Raw genomic sequence first — 14,344 nt, 5'->3', positions numbered from 1 at the left:
GGACAGAGATGCGTCAGACACTTAAAAGAACCAGTTCCGTCTCAGTGAGCAGCTGCCAGTGCCTCCATGAAGCCACCAACAGAGAGCACATCCAGACACCAAAACTGGAGTGGGTCTGGTGTACGCTTACAGATAATTACTTATTTCAGCAAAACAAGTTTTTAGGAGAAAATATATACCTCAGTGATTTAAGTGGAAAGTGCTGGTTAAGTTTTAAACAGCAGCCTTTTCCTAATTAATAACAACTGTTTGAGGAATGTAAAGGAGAGTGTGTGAACGTGGCAGTTTAGCTTCCAAGCTGTGTTTGGCGGCAGCTTGTAGGACTCCAGGGAGGGCTGGGGGCTTGGGCTGCCTCCAGTGTGAGGCTCTAAGCGGAAGAGAACAGATCTCCACCCCCCAAACAAAAGAGAATTCAGATGAGAAGTTTCACTAAATAAGCAAGCATATTCCCTTTAAAAAAAAATTTTTTTTTTAAAGCCCAAAGTAGAAATACGGATATTGGGAAGAGGTCAGACACTCAGCATACGCTTCTGAAGAATTGGACTTGTGTGAAAAGTCCCATCTGTGTAAGGCAATAGTAGTGTCACTCCATCTATCCTGCTCCATTCACTGAGGGGTAACTCTGTCGCAGAGCGCAGCTAGGAATAGAAGGAAGCAACTAAGAGCTGACAGGATAGCCCTGTGGACATCAAGAGGGAAGCCTTGTTACAATCACAGGTAATCAGAAGTACTATAAAGTCCAAGTCTCAGTAGAAGTGCACAGAAGTCTCAGTAGCTTAGCACAGGAGAGGATAGGAGTTGTGATGAAAAGTTTTAGGTTTTTTTTTTTTTTTTTTTTTTTTGTCAGTCATGGGGCCTGAACTCTGGGTCTGGGCGCTATCTCTCAGCTCTTCAGCTCAAGGCTAGTGCTCTACCACTTGAGCCACAGCGCCACTTCCCATTTTTCTTTCTGCTTATGTGGTGCTGAGGAATCGAACCCATGGCCTCATGCATGCAAGGCAAGCATTCTACCACTGAGCCACCTTCCCAGCCCAGTTTTAGGTATCATTGTATTTCATATTGATAAAAGACAATCAAATTGGCCAAGGGTTAAGACCTGATAAGGCAGAGATATGTACAGGATAGCTTAGAATACCTTCTGGGAAAAATGCTTGCACACCAAAAGGCTATTCAGAAAACTGTAAATCTAAGAGCACCAATGGCTCACACCTGTAATCCTGGTTATTCAGACAGCTGAGAGTTAAGGTTCAAAGCCAGCCTGGAAGACAACTCTGATAGACTCTTATCTCCAGTAGAAAAAAGCCAGAAGTGGAAGTGTGAAAAAGCCAAAGGAGTGAGAGGCCTAGAATTTAATCCCTAGTGCCAAGAACAAACTATAAACCTGATCTGCAAAGGACCTTAGATGGCCAGGCTCTCAAAGGTCAGTTTCAGACCTGGGACTCTGTTCTGGGTACAGTGTGATGGCTGTGGTTTGGAGGAAAAGTACTGGAAGGCTGTGCTATGGGAGGGGTCTTGTCCCAGCCTTGTGCGTTCTAACCAGCAGGCAGGCACTAGCCTATCTGTGTTGGGGCCCCAGGGAAGGTCCTGAGCCCCACTGAGGAATGCCAAGGCTGTGATTTAGATGGTGTTTATTCAGGTGCTGGCCATCTGTGAGAGTTTGCATTTGTGGGGTTTATGAAAGGAAAATGGCTGTGGGAATGCTGGCAACTTGATCCAGTCTGTCTCACCTGAGACCCCATGCTGGTGCCGTGGCTGCTTGGTGCTTTACAGAAAGCCTCTGTGTTAGATTTCAGTCACAGCACTGCAATGGTAGTAGCTGGTGAACCCTTGAATCCTGTGGGCATTATGGATGCCCATAGACCATTGATTTATCTCGAATGTTTTCCCACAGGTTATTCTCTCACTGACTCAATGATTTTAAAAAAATATTTGTATAACAATTTCATTTCTTTAAAGGGCATAGTTGAGTGGATTTTGGTATATTTACAAGGTAATAAGCACAACCTCGTCACTTTCTAATTCTAGAAGGTTTATATTACCCCATAAAGAAACTCTTGCCCCCAGCCAAGTCACCAACATACTTTCTAAGTAGAGATAGATTTCCCTATTCTGAGTATTTTGTATAAGAGGAACCACCCACATGTGCTTTTCTTTCTGGCCATGCCTCCAGCCATTTTTGCTTTAGTTATTTCTTAGATAGGGCCTTGCCAGATATGCCAGGCTGGTATGGTCTGCCATCCTCCTGTCTTGTGCCTTCCTCATCCTTTGAGGTTCCGTGTTTGATCAGCCAGTTCATGACCATCCAACAGTGCCCGCTGAACCTCACCACCAGCTCCTCTGCAGCAGGAAGGGGGGCACTAGCTTCAAAACCTCTAACCATGGGGACAACATAGACACCATCCATCAGACACTGGCACCCTAATGCAAATGGGTCCTCTGGACTTTTTGGTCAGAGTATGGCATGTGAATCAGGCTACAGTCCGTTGGGGAGATGGGAGACAGGGTTTTCAGACTGTCATAAGCTAGAGGAGGGTTGGCTATTCTACAGCAATTTCCAGATCAGGACAGCCTCTGCAAGGGAAAGCACAAATGTCCACATACCATCCAACTGAAATGTTAACAAAGCCCCAGGCTGTCCGGCTGGATGGACAGTGCTGACCTTTAAATCTTTTGATTACACAGAGGATGGAAAGACTGAATTTCCAAGTCTAATAGTGTGGACTTTCAACCATTTTCTCTCGAACTATAATTTTCAAGTAAATATTACATGAAATAACATAAACAGAGCTGAATGAAGGAGTTACATTGCCAAATTACATCCTCTATCCCAAATTATCTGAACTTTCCTGGACATAGTCCTGAGGATTTGAGACACACATAAAAAACAGAGGCCCAGCCACACGTCTGCAGCCTAGAGTCATCTGCTTGTGAAGAACAACGGGTGCAGAGCTCGCAGCTCAGGAAGTGTTCACATCTCCCTGGAGGGCTGGGGGGGTTGGAGGTTAGACACCGTCAACAATGAACTCAGCATCCACGACAAGCTCCTCTGGGACCAGCACTGCCAGAAGCATACATGAAAATAACTGGGAACAGCTGAGGACGTCGTGGCAAGTACTGCTGTTCCAGAGGGAATTTAAAAATGTGTGCTAAATGTTGCTTAGAAAAACAAACAAGCCCTTGAAACAAGCTCTTGACGGTGGATGATGAACCTGGGAAAATGAACATGAAGCTCCCAGGACTGGAAGGCCCAGCCTGGGTGTGCCTAGGGTCATCTTGAACTGATGTCTCAGAACCTGCTCAGGCTTGTGTCAAACATTCTCCAGGCATGAGCCCTACCCCACCCCGGTGCCTCAACTCCAGGAGGGGCCTTTCTTCCCTTTACCCACTTCTTGCACAGTTTTGGGATGCACTAGTGGGAACCTGGGGACCTCTGGGGTGGGAGAGATCCAATTCATTGGAAATAGAGTCCAATGGCATTTTTGAAGCAAAGACTTTGGGAATTTTATTTATTTTTTTATTTTTTTATTTTTTTCCAGTTGTGGGGCCTGAACTCTGGGCCTGAGCACTGTCCCTCAGCTCTTCAGCTCAAGACTAGTGCTCTACCACCTGAGCCACAGCGCCACTTCCAGCTTTTTTCTTTTTGCTTATGTGGTGCTGAGGAATTGAACCCGGGGCCTCATGCATGCAAGGCAAGCGCTCTACCACTGAGCCATCTTCCCAGCCCAACTTTGGGAATTTTAATAATAGCCAAGTCAGCCTGAGTGATCAGCTTATGTCACTAGGGAGACCAGAATGGGGACAACACAGGAGGTTCCATGTCCCTGGCTTCTATATGGCTCACAAGCTAAAAATGGTTGGAAAAAAGGCTTTTGTGACCTATGAAAACTGGAGGTCAAACATCAGTGTTTATTTGCACTTGACTGGCCTAGTCAGGCTCAGCTGTGGCTGCTTTTGTGCTGCAGTGGTGGAGCTCAGTGTGTCCAGGCTACAAAGCCTGCTCAGGCCAGTCACACTCTCTGCAGAAGGCGCAGATCCTAGGGGTGAGGTGATCTTGGCAACTTCTGGCACTGTAAGATGTTTGAGACAAAATACCAGCCCAGACAAGCCAGCTGGGAAGCTAGAGGCGACACTGGGTGGAAGGGAATCAGGACATGTCCCTGTGCATGGAGCACAGGAAACACATGTAAATTTCCTTTTGGGAAGTGACCCTAGGAAATAGAGCAGATTAAAAAACAATGTTCACTATCCAATCATTCCAGAGGACATAGCGATCATTGAGCCAGGGATCTCTTGGGAGAGAGGGAGGCTTGTGTATCCCCTGTTGACCTCAGTCCCCAAGCCTAAGATGAGCTTTCTTCTCTTTCACCTCCTTGTCCCTGGGATTCATATAAGTGTCCAGTTAAGATACAGTTTCTGTGCTTTTCAATAACAACAAAATGATTCTCAAAACTCAAGGGGTGAAATTCCCATGGTAATTCCTTCATTCCCCTATTTCTTCTAACTTCCTTATAGTTTTCAAGTATTTCCCTTGAATTCAAAGCTACAAATACTCTTTAGAAAGCCTTTATAATTGCATTCTTAAACTTCATTTATGTTTTGCTTTAATCTTTGGTATTCATAGTGACTTCCATCTTGAGAGGCAGGACATCTGTGGACAGTCAAGTGGTACCCTATCTTCTGATCCTCCTCTATGGTACACCATATATCATACCACTAAAGAAAACGAAATGGTATTTCCCTGTTTAATCTCTCCTTCTGGCACACCTGCATTTCTTTCCTATTCGTAAACTATTTCAAGAGGGTCTGCTTACTGGAAATTTCTTTTTTTTATTTTTTTATTTTTGCTAGTAGTGGGGCTTAAACTGTGGGCCTGGGCATGAACCCTTAGTTTTTTTTTTTTTTTGTTTTTATTTCTGTTTGCTTAAGGCTAGCCACAACTCTATTTCTGGCATTTGCTAGTTAACTGGGGAGCAGCATCTCATGGACTTTTCTGTCCATGCTTGCTTTGAATAACGATCCTCAGATCTCAGCCTCTTGGGTAGCTAAGATTACAGGTGTGAACCATCAGCACATGGCTGGTCACTGCTCTGGTTTTGTTGAAACATGGGTATACTGCTGACCTGACCTTGTGTGCCTTCCTCCTCCTGGACTTAAGAGATCCGCTGGGGACTGAGAGCTGGTCCTGTCCTTTGCTTGCACAGGAAAACAGGAGCCCTGCTACCTTCCAAGCCCATACATGGAAAAAGCTGCACCTCAAATCAGCTGGAAAACACCTGTAGCATTTTCGTAGGAAACCCTCAAGTTACTGACAAGACTGGACCCTGGGCAGCAAGTAGAACTAAAAGAAGTAACAAAGGAGTGCGGGATCCAGATAATCTTCTGTACCTTTCTATTTTAGAATGAAAAGGGGAGATAAGTAGGCAAAACCCCTAACTTATGCAGCCAAGAAACACCCCCTGCAGTTAGTCTAAGGCAATACACTTAAAACTCCTGGCCTTCCTTGAGGATTTACTAAAGAATCTCACTGTTGTCTTCAGTAGTTTTCTAAGATTGTCATTCTAAGCTAATCATGTAGCAACTGTTTGCTTTGAGAAGTAATTCTTACCCCCTTAGACCACAGATGAGAAAAGGCAGGTCAGTTTCATGGAGTCAGGAATGGTAATTAGGAAGCTGGATATATATATAGAGAGAGAGAGATAATTACACATTTTTCTCTTTGTATAATTTTTAATAAGTATAATGGACAATGAGAGTACTATGTTACAGATATTTACTGGAAAATTTTATCATTACTAAGGTTTAAACTCAAACCCTAAATTTCATAAATGTCTAAGTCTGAAATTAGTTGTATTTTAAAGTTAATGTGGTCTCATTTCAGTGGAATCATACACTTTTGAGTCAGAAGTGTAAGGTTTTCAGGTTCACTCTAGCCCCAAATCCTTTGGTTCACTGAGCCTCAGCTTTCACAGTACCTTCACGTGTGACAAACAGGAGACTTTTGATTCCTAGCAGTCCCAGAGATCTTTGGAATAATGCCAATTTTCATGAAACCAACGTTTCATGAAGGAGTACAGGCTAGTAAACTCAGACCTAAAGCACTCAAGATTCTAAAACCTAAGTTCAAAAACATTCTATACTATCTAACATTTCTAAATTTAAGTGCAGTTGTAATCAATGGGTTAAGTTTTCTTACAGTAATCTTATACCATGATTCCATGTGGTGCTGGTGACTGACTTTGATGTCAAGTAGCAACAAAACAGTTGTTGGAAAGCACAAATACCTTTCAAAAAGCCTTGTTCATATATGCCTTATCTAGTGCCATCTACAAATAAAAATCATGTATTAATCTCAAAGATCTAATAAAAGACAATTCCTGTACATTGTTACTTTTTAATTAAAAACTCAGTTATTGCTGTAGGGAAAGTTATAAAAAGTGAGGGGGAAGGAGGGAAGGGCATCGGTGGCTTAACTTGCAATCCTAGCAACTCAGGTGGCTGAAAGCTGAGAATTGTGGTTCGAAGCTAGCCTGGGCAGGTAAGTTTGTGAGACCCTTATCTCCAACTAACCATTGGAAAACTACAAGTAGTGCTGTAGTTCAAGTGAGAGAGGGCTAGCCTTGAGCAAGAAAGCTCCAGGACAGTGCCTAGGCCCTAAATTCAAGCCTCTGGACTGGAACATACCCAAAAAAAGTGATTGTGGGTCCCAAGTCTAGAACTCCTTTGTCTTTTTGGACTGCCACCATGGTGGGGACAGACATGACATGAGGGGGTCTCTTCTATAGAGACTGTCAACTAGTCCTTCTACTTCCCTGTTCTGTCAGAGGCGCCTGCTGCCTTTCATTCCCCAGCCCACTGGGACTTTACAGAGCAAACCAGGCTTCTTTGTCTTTCTTTGGTCTTAACCAAACACTATTTTCATCTGCTTCCTAGCTTCCAACATTTTACTGCTTCTCTTCTTTACTGTGCATGCTTTTACTGCCACTTTAGAAGGGTTAAATTGAGGGCATGGCTAAATCGGTAGAGCACCCTGCCTAGCAAGCACAAGACATTGAGTTCAAACCCCAGTAATATAAAAAAACAAGTCAGGTGTCAGTGGCTCATGCCTGTAATCTTAGCTACTCAAGAGGCTGAGATCTGAGGATCTGAAGCTAGCACAGCCAGGAAAGTCCAAGAGACTCTATAATCAATCACCAAAAAGCTGGAAGTGAGCTGGGGGCTGGTGGCTCATGCCTGTAATCCTAGCTACTCAGGAGACTGAGATCTGAGGATCGTGGTTGGTTCAAAGCCAGCCTGGACAGGAAAGTCTGTGAGACTCTTATCTCCAATAAACCACCAGAAAACTGGAAGTGGTGCTGTGGGTCAAGTGGCGGAGAGCTCGCCTTGAGCTGAAGAGCTGAGGGACAGTGCTCAGGCCCAGAGTTCAAGCCCCACGACCAACCAAAAAAAAAAAAAAGAAAGAAAAAAAGCAGGAAGTGGAGCTATGACTCAAGCGGTAGTGTTAGCTTTGAGCAAAAAAGCTCAGAGACAGTAACTAGGCTCTGAGTTCAAGCTCCAGGATTGGCATACACAGAAAAAAATAATTTTAAGAACAAATGTGGGGCAGGGAAAGTGGCTCAATGGTAGAGCGCTTGCCTTGCATGCATGAGGCCCTGGGTTCGATTCCTCAGTACCACATAAGCCAAAAAGAAAAAGCTGGAAGTGGCGCTGTGGCTCAAGTGGTAGAGCACTAGCCTTGAGCTGAAGAGCTGAGGGACAGCGCCCAGTCCCAGCGTTCAGGCCCCACGACCGGACCCCCCCCCCCCCCTCCAAAAAAAAGAGAACAAATGCGTAGTTTTTATTTGGGTCCTAGAATTATCCCCGCTTCATTGTCTGGCCACAGACCACAGAAGCAGCTCCACAAGCACTAATCATTGTTCCCCTTCACTGCTGGCCCAGGCAGGAGGAAGGAACCAGCTTATTATGGGCTTGCCTTAAAACTCAAAGGAGATAATAGAAGAGTAGCAACTACTGTGTTTTCATTTATATACTCAGCAGGTCATCCATGAACAGGCAAAATATTTTATAACCACTTATATTTCAGTGTAGAATCTCTCTTGGATTAGGGGAAATAAAGGCAGAAGGAAATCCTCTGCTGTCCTAAAATGGCTTTGTGTAACCCTTATTAAAAATACGTCAGATCACCCTGCACAATATGATAAGCTTAAACTGACTTACTCATTCAAAATGAGTTGACAGAACAGGGGTGTCCCTAGTGTGACTATGGCAGATGGCCCCAGACCTGTTTTACTTTGCCCAGAGGCTTTCTAATTCTGATCATCTATGCTTAGGCCCAACCCAGTTCATCATAGCACTAACAGTGCTTCACCCATAGCAGACAGCTTCCTGAAACTGAGATATGGGTGCAGGGAAAGGTACCTCAGGAGTTGCTGGATAGCTGGGGGTGGCTCTCTCCAAAGACAGCCACTCTCATGATCAGAACTACTCCCGCCCTCCTAGAGCTACAGAAGCAGCTTGTATCTGTTTTCCTTAGGCCATTGTGAATTGGGTTTATATCTCATTCCCTGTATGGCCCTATAAAAAAAACACAGGCGTGGGGTTAAACGCTGGTATTGACAAGTGAACAAAATAAACACTGCATAGAGGAATGCAAATTAAGACTAAAAGGTTACCTTTACATGCACACTTACATGGCTAAGAACAGCTTTAAAAAAAGTGCTGAAACAAGTGTGAGCAGCTGGAACCCTCCTCTGTGCTGCTGAGAGGATATACTGGCACAGCTACTTTGGAAAACTACCGGGCAACATGGGACGTATATTCGCTATGATTCATCAGGTCCAGCCTAGATATAATACATATATATATATATATGTATATATATAATACATGTATATACAATACATATATGTAATGTAAATATATATATATATATATATATATATATATATATATATATACATATATATTTGACTATGTGCTAACCCACTCACAGCAGCCCAGCTCAAAATGACCAGAAGAGGGACTGCTCAGGACTGCTTTGTGGCATGTCCATACAATAGAGCACCTATAGCAATCAGAACTGTCTGGAGTTACACACTAAGCTCAGCCTCCTAGGACACTGCCCAAGGCTGGCCTTCTCCATGTAAGCAGATGGGTCCTTCCATAGAAGTCCTGAGAGTGTTTGCCTGAGGGAAGGAATGACTGGGAAGGAATGAAGAGGTTTCTGGAAACTGCTCATATTCTGTTTCCTGCTCTGCAGCTCTGATGGCTGTACTAATTTATATATGCCTTTTCTATATGCTTATATGATGATAATTAGGCTCTATTATAAGTAACTACACTAAGATAAATGGGTCAACTTAGAAATCTTCATTAGATGAAGATTTAGTTGTAGACATGAGCTTCGATGCTTGTGATCTTCTAGCCTTTTTCTTTGTGTGTGTGCTGGTATTAGAGCTTGAACGCAGGACTTAGGTGCTGTCCCTTAGCTTTTTTGCTTAGGGCTAGCACTCTACTACTGGAGCCACAGCTTCACTTTCAGCTTTTTGATGGTTAACTGGAGATAAGAATCTCACGGACTTTCTTGCCCAGGCTGGCTTTGAACCAGGATAATTAGATCTCAGCCTCTTGAGTAGCTAGGATTACACATGTGAGCCACTAGCACCTTGGTTCTAATTATCTTTTACAATCTTCCTCTACTAATAATTCAACTTGTGACAATTAAAAATAATAAACATCTTTTAAAAAGTAATTCAGCTAGCTTGTAGGGTTAAATAAACTTGAAGAAACACTAATTTCCAGAAGCTAAGGCTGACCAAAAAAAAAAAAAAAAGGAAAAGGACTGCACAGTTCTTAGCTTTATTTGGAAACACGCAGATGCTGTGCTCAAGGGCTGAGCAGGACAAGGGTCCCTGAGGCCTGCAGGCTTGCATAACGGCTAACTTTGATTGTGCAGAGCTGGGCCAACAAGAGGAATGGAAACAGAGAGACAGAGCCAAGGCAGCCAAGCTGTCCACTCTTTTCTTAAAGAGAGAGCAACCAAAAGACAGACTCCAGTTCTTCAAACACACCTTTTAGCCCGAAACAAATAGGAGTTATATTTTTTTTTTAACAATTAAGTATCTTTAAGCACAGTGCCTATTTATACATTTGTAACAGGAACAGGATTATAGGTGCAACTGCTTTAAGTACCGAAGTCTGAAGTAGACATGTCATTTGCTCCTACAAAGCAGATCAATGCATTGAGATGAACCAGTTCGACAGTGGTTAATAATCCATTATGTGGAACAGAATCAGAGAAAGAAGCCCTCTTGATTCTGTACCCCAAAAATCCCATCAGAGGACTACTCCCCTGCTACAGTTGTCTCTCAGGAGCACTTGCAGAGATCTTCGGGTCTTTTCTGTCCCACACCCTTAGTGGGTGAATAATGATGTTCCCATATCATGCTCCTAAATGACTGGCTTATGCTAACACTTATGGACATGTGAAAGCATTTACCTAACTATAGCCTACATGGAAGAAGGGGTTAGTCGCCAAGCTTCTACCAAGGGACCAACCAGCACATTCTCAGAAATAATAAGCCCTTTGGGAGGAGGAAGGAGGAAGGGTCCAGGGTGATACTGTATAGTTTCTGTTTATCGGACAAATACACTATTATTATACAACCTATGAAAATAGTTAGGATAAAAACTGATAATCAGGAAATGTGAACATGTGATTATTCTTAGACTACAATTACATTGTATAAGACCAAGTAGCTTAGACAGGCATTCACCGACAGAGCTATTATAAATAACTTGAGTGGGGGGATTGGTGGTTCATACCTGTAAACCTAGCTACTCAGGAGGCTGAGATCTAAGAATCACAGTTCAAAGCCAACCCAGGAAGGAAAGTCAGTGAGACTCTTATCTCCAATTAACCACAAAAAGCAGGAAGTGGAGCTATGGCTCAGTTGGTAGAACACTAGACTTGAGCACAGAAGCTCAGGGACAGTGCTCAAGCACGGGTTCAAACCCCAGGACCGACAAAAACATTTAAAAAATAAATAACTTGAAAGAAAAAAGAATTTGCAGGATACTTAGTTCAGCTTTTCCTTGAAAGCATAAAGAAGCATTTCACATGGTTGGAATAGCTATAGCAAGAAAAGATAGACAATAACAAGTGTGGAGAGAGAGTGCAGAAAGTGGGGGATTACACATTGTTGGTACAGTAGCTGCTTTGTAAAACGATGTGCAAGTTTCCTTTTTCTTTTTTCTAAAAGATGTTTTTCTTAAATCCTGAAATGGTATGTATATATTACAGGCAGAGTAAAAACTGTCCCCTTACATTTCTTAGTAATGCAGGTATTTTATGTTCACTCCTTATGAGCTGCACACACACCTCTGGCAGGGAGAATCCTCTTGTATCACTAACTCAGGGCCAGCTCTGAGACTTCTAGAGATATGTGGCTGGAGAGACACCCTCCCTCTCTGATATTGTTACCTAATCTGGGCTGGGAATGTGGCTTAGTGGTAGCGTGCTTGCCTAGCATGCATGAAACCCTGGGTTCGATTCCTCAGAACCACATAAACAGTAGAAAGCTGGAAATGGCACTGTGGCTCAAGTGGTAGAGTGCTAGCATTGAGCAAAAGAAGCCTAAGACAGGGCCCAGGCTCCAGGACTAGCAAAAAACAAATAAACAACAACAAAAAGATTACCTAATCTTTTTCGCAGAAAACAAGAACAAAACACTGAGGGTTTGTCTGACAAATTAATTAACATTTTTTTCTCTCTGTAAATAACTTTATTTCTGACACCATGTTTTGAGGGGAGAACTATGGAGAGGGAGAAGGTACATTAGGTACCCTTTTAAGCCCATAGCTCTTTTAATTTACATAAAACTAAACATTTAAAGTGATCAATCTGGCAATACTTGGTACATTCTCAGTGTAATCACTACCTCTAGCCACTTCCAAAACATGTTCATTAATTTCATATTAAAAGCTACATCATTAACTAGCTAATCCCATTTCTCTTCCCCTTAGTCTCTGGCAACCAGCATCTACTCATTTGTTTCTATGAATTTATCTATTTTAAATAGTTCATATAAATAGAACTATACAATATGTAATCTTTTGTGTCTAGCTTCTTTTACTGAACATATGATTTTCAAGAGTCGCCGGGCACTGGTAGCTCACACCTGTAATCTTAGCTACTAAGGAGGGTGAGATCTGAGGATCACGGTTCAAAGCTAGCCTGGGCAGGAAAGTCTGTGAGACTCTATCTCCAGTTAACCACCAGAAAACTGGAAGTGGCGCTGTGGCTCAAGTGGTAGAGCTCTAGCCTTGAGCTGAAGAGCTGAGCAACAGTGCCCAGGCCCAGAGATCAAGCCCCATGACTGACCAAAAAAAAAAAAAAGATTTTCAAGAGTCATCCATACTTTACTATTTTATGCTATTACATACCTGATTATTCCACTGTATGAAAATACCAATTTGGTTCCTTTTTATAATTTGTTTCATTATTAATACTCATTTTGTTCCTATATTGTTTTCTTTAGTTCATTTATAGTTTTTTCTGAGTTAAGACAGTTCCTTTAGTCTTTGTCTAGTAAATCCACTACTTAGGCTTCTTCAAGCTGGTTTCTGTCAGCTTTACTTTTATGCCCTGTATTTTTGCTCCTGTTAAAAATTGGACATTTGGGTTGGGAAGGTGGCTCAGTGGTAGAGTGCTTGCTTTGCATGCATGAGGCCCTGGGTTCGATTCCTCAGTACCACATAAGCAGACAAAGCCAGAAGTAGAGCTGTGGCTCAAGTGGTAGAGGGCTAGCCTTGAGCTGAAGAGCTGAGGGACAGTGCCCAGGCCCAGAGTTCAGGCCCCACGACAGACCAAAAAAAAAAAAAAATTGGACATTTTAACTACTAGAATATGGTAACTCTGAGAACCATGCTCTCCCTTGTCCTGCGAATTTGCTGTTGATTGCTGAGGGCTGCAGTTTTCTGTTTAATGACTTTTCCTAATGATTTTTGCAAAGATTGTTCCTGCTTGTGTGTGGTCACTGAAACGTCTACTGTATTATCTCACAGTCAGCCAGTGACCTCACTGAGAGAGCTCTTAGATGCCTAGAGCCCACAGGGAGGAAAACAAAACAAAACAAAAAAAACCTTCCTAGGCCCTTGCTGCTTGGCTTTGAGGTGGGTGTGAGGCCCTCTGCCCACCACTGTGCCCTAGCCTTCACTCCTGCTGGCCCTGTCAGAGGTGCAGCCTTAGCCTCTCGCAGGTCTCAGGCTTCAATGTTACAGTATTTCCCGTGGTAAATGTGGAGGCCACCTCAAGCCCCCTTTATCCCCTAAGAAACTCCTCCTAAGCTTCCTTCCTAGGACCTTTGGATCTATCTGTTGCTTTCCCGTCAGCCCCAGCTTGTTCTTCAGGCACAGATAGAACACTCAGTAGCTGTGTATAGATGCTGTATTTCTCAGAAAGGGACTAGCCCCTGCTCTGGTCCCTTTGGGAACTACCAGGGAAAGTCAGTATTTGAAGAAGGTTTGCATTTGTTTCCTGGCACCCACAAGATGCATCAGGAAGATGGACTGCTGTGGTCATCGCTACCATAGGGATGAATGACAGAAGATAGGCAGCCAAGAGAATGAGGCCCTGCTGAAGTCTAGCTTCCCCCTCTTCACCTGCTCCTCTACTCTCTACAGGCATTTCATCAGACCCCAGAGTTCTGGTAATGCTTAGGTTTTCAAGTGTTGCCAGTTTATGATGGTTTTGCTGGACTCATTGATTGTCTGAGTGTCTTATGCTGCCATTTTCTGTGATATCACCATAACTTGGTAGTTGCATAAGAAGCAAGCATAAGTTCACAATACAACCCAGTAATCCCACTCGTAAAAAATAAAATGTCCATGCAGTAATCAAAGTTACAGCAGCGTTATTTATGGACAACTTCTTCATTTTTTTTGGGTCCGGTCGTGGGGCCTGAACTCTGGGCCTGGGCGCTGTCCCTCAGCTATTCAGCTAAAAGCTAGCGCTTTACCACTTGAGCCACAGCGCCACTTCCGCTTTTTTCCTTTTTGCTTATGTGGTGCTGAGGAATCGAACCCAGGGCCTCAGGCATGCAAGACAAGCACTCTACCACTGAGCCACCTTCCCAGCCCATTATGGACAACTTCAAATAATCTAATTTCCTTCAACTGGTGAATGGATAAGCAAATGTGGCATGTCCACACTTGAGCAACAGAAAGAAAGCAATGCTCGTGTCTGCTATAACATGATTGATGCCAAGGACACAAAGTCACAGATTCTGTGATTCCATATAGATGAAATGTTCAGTAAAGGCAACCTACGGAGTTGGAAGGAAGTCTA

At 43.2% G+C, this 14,344-nt stretch overlaps 2 protein-coding genes across 2 annotated transcripts in view; one reads left to right on the top strand and one right to left on the bottom strand.

Annotated features, from left to right (window-relative positions):
* Cenpp (centromere protein P) overlaps positions 1-14,344 on the bottom strand; it is a 185,557-nt gene that overhangs the window by 3,066 nt on the left and 168,147 nt on the right. The window lies entirely within an intron of this gene.
* The window catches only part of Ecm2 (extracellular matrix protein 2), a 74,600-nt gene that overhangs the window by 9,617 nt on the left and 50,639 nt on the right, over positions 1-14,344 (top strand). The window lies entirely within an intron of this gene.

This window comes from Dipodomys merriami, unplaced genomic scaffold (genome assembly GCF_024711535.1).
Source record: "Dipodomys merriami isolate MVZ:Mamm:240054 unplaced genomic scaffold, mDipMer1.0.p SCAF_22, whole genome shotgun sequence".
Taxonomy (NCBI): Eukaryota; Metazoa; Chordata; class Mammalia; order Rodentia; family Heteromyidae; genus Dipodomys; species Dipodomys merriami.
This window is presented reverse-complemented; position numbering and strand designations above follow the sequence as displayed.